Source organism: Rhinoderma darwinii, chromosome 3 (genome assembly GCF_050947455.1).
Source record: "Rhinoderma darwinii isolate aRhiDar2 chromosome 3, aRhiDar2.hap1, whole genome shotgun sequence".
Classification (NCBI taxonomy): Eukaryota; Metazoa; Chordata; class Amphibia; order Anura; family Rhinodermatidae; genus Rhinoderma; species Rhinoderma darwinii.
Window position 1 is genome coordinate 412,227,749 of NC_134689.1, and position 8,288 is coordinate 412,236,036.

The window sequence follows — 8,288 nt, forward strand, 5'->3', positions numbered from 1 at the left end:
AAGTGCATCGGTCCCTGTTACCAACTTCTCTGTACGCCCCATAGGCCCACTCAGCATAGGAGAGGCTCTCCATCTCTGGCCACCCGATGGAGATTCCCACCTGTTTGTACACCTCTATATTGAGGGGACACTGAAGCAGGAAGTGCTCCATGCTTTCCAGCGTGTCGCCACACTCCTCCCGGGGACAATCCCTTTCATCAGAGTTCCTGTACTTCAAATTTCCCCTCACATATAACTTACCATGGAAGCAGCGCCAGGTCAAGTCCCAATACTTCTGGGGGATCCTATTTGAATTCAACAGTGTTAGTCCCTCCCTCAGATCCCTACCTGGGCAGTCCTTGAGGGCCAATGATGCCTGGAAATAGGAGGTGATCACCCTATTGTCGAGGAGTTTCCTCGGCAGCGCAATCACCTCATCCTTCTCCAGACACCATCGGCGGACAACCTTCAGAACCGGGGCAACGTAAGCCGGGAGATGCCCCCGCTGCGATCGAAGATCCTTCACTCGCCCTCCGTTCTCCCATTCCTGGAAGAACGGCTGAAACCACACCTTGCATGAAACTACCCACAAAGGAGCCCTCTCTTTGTAGAGGATTGCCACGTTACATTTAAGAAAGGTGTCCACCAGGAACACTACCGGGTTGACCATACCCAACCCTCCTTGTCTCCTTGTTAGGTAAGTCACCTCTCTCTTAACTAGGTTCAGCCTGTTTCCCCACAACAGTTGGAAAAACAGGCTGTAGATTCGTGTCCAGAAGGGTTCTGGCAAGATACAAATGCTGCCCAGATAAATAAACAACGGGAGCAGGTATGTTTTGCCCAAGTTGATCCTTTCCCTGAAGGTCAAAGTCCAACCTTTCCACTGGTTCACCTTTTTGGTGGCAATCTGCAGTCTGCTCTCCCAATTTTGAGTAGGATAGTCTCCTCTGCCGAAATCTATGCCCAGAACTTTTGCAGTGTCTTGGGGCACAGGGAGGGTGTCTGGGAGACAAAAATCTGGGTCCCCCACTCCCAACCAGAGACTTTCGCACTTATCCAGATTGATCTTGGACCCAGACGCGTCCGAGTAGCGATCTACCTCAGACATCACCCATTCCGCCTCCCCTTGCGAGGAGACGAAGATAGTGACATCGTCGGCGTACGCTATCGTCCTTACGGCAGACTCCTCGACCGCCAAGTCCATCCTCACACCCACCAACGGCCCGCGGTCAACCCTCACAAGGAAGGGGTCGATCGCGAACACGTATAGCAGCGGGCTAAGAGGACAACCCTGACGGACACCAGAGTCCACCCCAAAAGGACGACCAACCCAACCGTTCACCAGTGGGAAAGTCTCAGCCCCTGCATACAATGTTTGCAGCCAATTCACAAACCCCCCAGGCAGACCGTATCTCAAAAGGGTGGACCAGAGATACTCATGATCAACTCTGTCAAACGCTTTTGCCTGATCCAAGGACAGCATGTACCCCTTCCAGTGCCCAGCTCTGCCCTGCTCCACCGCCTCCCTGACACCCAGGACAGCACTAAAGGTGCTACGACCCGGGACAGTGCAGTGCTGGACACCCGAAAGGAGCCGCGGTGCAAACTCGACCAACCTGTTAAACAGTATCTTAGCCAGAATCTTCCGGTCCGTATTGAGAAGCGCTATGGGACGCCAGTTCTCAACACGGGACGGATCTTTACCCTTTGACAACAGAATCAAGGCTGACCTACACATTGACTTTGGTAGAGTGCCCGAGGATAGACACTCATTAAAAACCCCAGTCAAGAGGGGAATCAAAGCTTCCCCAAAGGTCTTGTAAAACTCGGACGTTAAGCCATCCGGTCCCGGCGATTTCTTAAGAGCAAGCCCTTCAATCGCCCTCTTTACTTCCCCTTCCTTGATTTCCTCTGTCAAAACGCCAAGAGAGGGGCTTATCCCTGGCTCCGGAATGGTTTCAGCCAGGAAAGCCGACATCTTGTCTCGATCTAGTTCCTTCTTACTCAAGAGGTGTGAGTAGAAGGATCTGACCACCTCCAGAATCCCTGATTTGGACCTGTTCAGGGATCCCGTACTGTCGATCAGTCCTGCCACATACTTGCAATCCACTGACATCCTACAGTTCTTGTAAGGGTCAGGCGAGCGATACTTCCCGAAATCCCTCTCAAAAACTAAGGATGTGTGCCTATCGTACTGACACCTCTTGAGCAATGATTTCACACAGGAGATATCCTTACGGCTACCCCCTGTCGAGACCAGCTGCTCGAGTTTCCTTCTTAGGTCCTGGTACAGACAGTGTCCGGCCAGGCTCCTAAAGTTGGAAAGCTGGCGGAAGAATTTTGCCGCGCGTTTCTTGAGCATCTCCCACCACTCTGACTTACTGTTACAAAGGCCCAAAAGGGGTACCTGGCTCTGCAGAAAATCCTCAAAGGACTGTCTGACGTCCGCTTCTTCCAGGAGTGCCGAATTCAATCTCCAAAAGCCCCTTCCCATCCGATGGGTCTCTGCAACGTTCAAAGAAAAAACAATTAAACAGTGATCGGAGAATTCTACCTCCACAACCACAAGTGGTGAGGAGACAGCCTCCTCCTTCAAATAAAACCTGTCTATTCTAGACCTAATCTGACTACCCCTATGGTATGTGAAACCACTGTGGTCCGGGGTGTGCCTAATGTGGACATCCACCAGACGAGCCTCACTGACTATGCTATTCAAAGCGACGCTGTCATAGCCCAGCCTGTCTTTGGAGCCCCTCCGATCCTTCTGTCTCACAACCGTATTGAAGTCTCCTCCAAAGACCACTTGGCGGCTGGTAAAAAGAAAAGGCTTGATCTTCATAAAGAGGCACTTGCGGTCCCACTTGGTTTGTGGACCATAGATGTTTATGAGCCTAAGCTCTTGCCCCTTCATGAAGACGTCCAGGACCAGACACCTCCCCATTTCTACCTCGATTACTCGTCGGCATTTTACCTCCGCCGTCCTGAAAAGGACAGCTACTCCGCTATACGGCTCGGCCGCAAGAGACCAGTAAGATGGCCCATGCCTCCACTCCTTCCTGGCCATATGGACAGATGCCAGGTCTGGCACCCTGGTCTCCTGCAAAAATAAAACATCGGCCTCAACCCGGCCGAGAAAATCAAAGGCCGTGAATCTGGCCGCATCTGACCTAATGCTGGCGACATTAATACTCGCCAGGGTCAACGGAGTAGGTACCGCCATCAAGAGTGATCGAGGTCGACCGCTAGCTTCTTCCCTCCCCCAGTTAGCCCGTCGCTATCTGGGTCCGGGGAATCCTCGTTGCCTCTCTTGAGACTCGCACCCGAGAGATCCATGCCTTTGGAAAGGTCTTTTCCATCTAGAACCAAAAGAGGAGAAAGTGAGTCCACAACATTTTTAACAATATTATTTACACTCCCATCCCCCTCCCCCACTACCTCCCCCATTTCCCCACCTCCCCCTTTGTCCACCAGTGCCGTGACAACCCCTTCCTCAGGTATTCGGCCCACTACCTGGTTCGAGGGTCCAGCACCTCCCGAAGGACCCGACCTTCGCACCGGTACCTCACCCTCGCCCTCCCCTTCTTCCGAAGAGGAGGAGATGTCCTCCCGAAGGGCCTGGTACCGGTTGGAGAGCCCTATCAGGGGGGAGCCAGTCAAACCCTCCTTTGGGATCTGGCCGGTCTTGGATGTTTTTAACGGGGCCCCTTTGGTCTTATACAGGGCCTTCCTACCAGTGTCTTTTCTCTTATCTTGCCCCTTTACTTCGTCCTCATCCAAACTACCATAGTATGAGGACTCACTAGAGGGGGCTTCTCCTCTCCTCCTGACCAGTCTCCTGATCTCCTCCTCTACCCCACCATCCCCAAGGGCCTCCGCAGACATGCCAGCCTCCTGAGGGACGGCAGACTGAACCCCATGGCTTTGGGGCCCCTCCTGCTCCCTCTCAAGTCGACGGCACTCCTGCCTCCTAAATTTGGAAGAAGGCAGGGTCCTTACCTTCCTCGACCCTATCACCCCTCCATCCTCACCAGCCCCTTCCCCAGCGACACCGTGACCTTGACCACTGCCACTAGCCAGACCAGGCGCCACCGGGTTAAAGACCAGGTTAGCGAAGGAGCGCGGACAGCGGCTAAAGGGGTGACCAAGGTCACCACACAGGTTGCACCTTATGTCCTTGCACGTGGCGGCAAGATGGCCCAGAGCCCCACACAGCGCACACCTCTTCTCCTTACACTGGGCGCTAAAATGTGTGGGGCTGCCGCACTTGTGACAGACCTTCGGCTGCCCCTGGTAAAAGACCAAGATCCTGTCCCTCCCCAGGAAAGCAGAGGAGGGCATGTGAGACACCGAGTTCCCCTGGACCTTTAATTTTACGGAAAAGGTCCAGGCCCCAGACCAGATCCCATGCTCATCCCGGTTTTTCTGGGGCATTCCTTTGACCTCGCCATGTCTCTCCACCCAGGTCATTATGTCAATGCAAGAGAGTGACTCATTATTGGTCAAAATGGTCACTCTCTTGATGACCTCATTCTGCCTCGAAACGGCTTGAACGGCGAAACCCTGCCACTGGGGCAATGCCCGTGCCAGCTCATGACGGGACCAGAAGGATTCCAACCCCTCCGCCGTCATGAAACTGACATCGAACACTGAGGTGCCGTAGGGATGGATCAGGGCATAGATGTCATTAGCCCTGAACCCCATCTCCAGGAGCAGCTCCACAACCTTAGATCTTGGGGGGCTTGCTTCCTTACCAACCCACCGGAGACGGGCCACATTCCTGCGGACACCCCCGGGTCCCCCTGTCGGAAGGGACAACACTGGTGGTCCCTTCCCTTGGTTTTCTCGGAAGGCTGCCTGTCCGTACTTCTCGTACCAGAAAGACAGGTCAACCTGCTCACCCCCTATCTGGACAGAGCTCTCGCCTCTCCTTAGGGCCTCCGCAAGGCGCCGTTGCAAGTTACCATGCACGGCACCAGCAGACAAAGGGACACTTGGGCCCGCTGCGGCTGCAGCGTAGGACCTTCCAACCTGTACAGCTCCCGGAGCCCCGATGGGCACTTTAACAACTGGCGCCCCACTTTTCAGTGGGTCTCCCCCTAGACCAGCCTCCATCAACTCTCCTTCCAGAACACTAGGGCCACCTCCGGGAGCTGCGCCTACCTCCTGCAATTCCATATTTTCTACACCCCCACCCATATTCAAGATCATACCCCCACTTGCACCTCCATCCACACCATTCACACCATTTACCTTTCCCAACCCTGTTTCTTCTCCAGAAACATTCTCCCCACCATCCTCCATCACAATTGAATTTTCCCTTTCCACACCCCCATTCACACCACATGCGTTTTTTCCTGCGTTTTTTGCTACAGGCGCGTTTTTTTGCATGCAGGCTTCTTTCCCCCTTACTGGACCAGCCACAATGTCAGATTTTGTTTTCCTGGTTGCTTCTTCCTCCACCAGGCGCAACTTTGCTGAGGAGAGCACCACTCTCGGCACCAATTTGTTCTCCCCTAAGGGGATACACACAGCTCCCGTGCCCAGCTGCTTGGGCCCGAGCACAACCTTCTCATTTGCCGCTCCACTATCCGGCCTCGCAGCCAGTCTTGCCACTGCACTGCTACCGCCACTCGCTCTAGCGGCAGCAGTGCTTTTGATCTTTTGAACCTGCCGAGCAGGGGGGCTACACATAATCTCCCCTCCGTCAGACCCCTGATCCACTGCAGGATCAGGAGTAGGCTGACCAGAGGGGTTTGCAGTGGCATCCCGGGGTACAGAGAATGCGTCGGGCTTCGGAAGAGGTACATACACCAGCCGCTCCTCCATGATTGGAGTCTTACCTGCCTTCCTTGCCTTCCGCATCCTTCTCCTTTCGGCCTTGTCAGACAGGCCGTCCGACACCGGATCCCCTCCGAATGTGAAATCCCCAAAGTTCACCGGTGGGGACTGTACCTGCCTGATTTCGGCCATCAGAAGTCCCCCGGGACCGCCACTGCACCCGGTCTCCTCCGACTCCGACCACGACTCCCCTGAGCCTTCCGAGCTGCTCAGCGACACCAAGACACCCGATGGCCGGTGCCTTGCTCCGTCTCGTATTTTCAGTTCATGCTCCACAGCGCGCTCTCGCTGTGCACAGGGGAGGCTGCCCTCCGACACCTGGCTGCACTCAGACGTCTCCCTTCCTCCCAGCTTGATTGAGGCTGCTTCCAATTCAGGGATTAACCCCTCGCTTGCCTCCTGACTTGTCTCCAGGCTTGTCTCCTGGGCCGATTCCTGGGCCGATTCCTGGCCCTGTCTCTGTACTCTTTTCCCCAGGGACTTCTTCCATCTCACCAGCCGCTGGCGAAAACTCCCCGAGGACTGTAAAATTAACTCCAGTCTAGTCTCCAGAAAATCTATGCGCTCCTTCAGCTCCTTTATGTTCTTTGAGATAGCCGGTCTTTTATTTTTTGAGCAATGATCCGCTCGATAACGGAGCTCAGCCAGAGACTGCTTCAGGGACAGTCTCTCCTCTTCCGAAGCCATATACAGGCTCGTTACCGTCATCACCCTCCGGCGGAATTGTTCTTGCGGCTCCCTCGGGGCTAATACCGGCCAGTCCTCGAGCCGATACTCGAGGTCCTCCATGTCCACGATTTCGCCCAATGCCCTATGCGACAGCACGGAGCACCAGACAGTTTCCGACATTCCCGGCGCCTCTTGCCCGCTCGTCCTCCTGTCACCGGCGGCATCCACCGCCGCGAGCTTTCCCCCCGCAGTGGCTCCCGCCTGTGTGTCGGCTGCCGCTGCGGACCTCTCCGTCCTTCCTCCAGTACTCACAGTGTTCACGGCGAGTGAAGCCTCCACATCCCCGCGGCTGTGCTGGCTCAAGTCCTCGTTAGAGCCGCCGCTCCTCTTACACATTCTTTCCGACCGGCGCAGCATGCCGGCTGCCTCCTCCATCTTGCGGCCACGCTCCCGCCCGGCTTCGGCGGCCAGTGTGTCCTCCTCTTTACTCACCCCCGACTCCGGGGTCTCTCCCCAGGACCCCACTCCTCCTGGGAAAGGAGTGGGGACCCTGCCTGGAACAAATTCAGCCGACTCCAGCAGGTTTTCAGGCTCCAAATGTGAAAAATGCACCTAACACACACTCCTTCAGCAGGAGCTCTCCAAGCACACGTCTGATTACCGCGGCTGCTGGCACCAGTCTTGCCCTCCAATGGATCCTCGTTAAAGGATTTAAAGTGTACTCATTCCAATTACAGAGCCTCGAAAGAGTCCTGTATTGTTATTTTTTGTCACTACCTCCCCGGGTCGGGAGTGGGTAATTTGCGCGCCTGCTGCCTTCCTTGGATGTGGTAGCCGTTTCTCAGGCTCCCTCTCCGGAATCGAACCCTGATTCCCCGTTACCCGTGGTCACCATGGTAGGCGCAAAAAGTACCATCGAAAGTTGATAGGGCAGACGTCCGAATGTATCGTCGCCGTCACGGGGACGTGCGATCGGCCCGAGGTTATCTAGAGTCACCAGAACGGCCGGGGAGAGCGTAGGGAGGGCCGGAGCCCGACCCCACCGCCCAAGCCCTCGGATTGGTTTTGGTCCTATAAATGCACGCGTTCCGGGTGGTCAGCGCTCGTCGGCATGTATTAGCTCTAGAATTACCACAGTTATCCAAGTAACGGTTGGAGCGATCAAAGGAACCATAACTGATTTAATGAGCCATTCGCAGTTTCACTGTACCGGCCGTGTGTACTTACACGTGCATGGCTTAATCTTGGAGACAAGCATATGCTACTGGCAGGATCAACCAGGTAGTCCCCCCTTCCATCGAAGTGCTGAGACTACCTTCATTTATTGCGCTCGGGAGGTGGGCGGCCTCGCAGTGCCAGGGGGACAAGACGACTTTCCAAGGCAGCAGAGAAAGTCCAGGACCTTTGCAGAGAAGAGGTCAACCAAGAGCCCCGCGGGAGGTCGCAGCTGGCTGCCAACTTGGTACCGGTACAACCTGGTCACCGCTCGGAAGCGGCCCAGGTCTGCAGGACATGGGTTGGCATAACTGCTACGACGCGCCCCAGGACAATCCCGGCTACCTGCTCTCACCGACGGCCCAGCTCGAAACCTGCCGAGCAGGAGGACACCTTCAAACAACCGACCCCCCTTCCAAGGCATCGGAAGACAGTCGAGGACACATGGAAAGAGAGCAACCAAGAGCCCCGTTGTTGGACGCAGATTGGCACTGAGACCGCAACCAGGTTTCGCGACCACATAAATGTAAGTCAACCGGGGTGTTCAATATGCCACTGTGACGCTTCAGGACAGTCCGGGCTACATA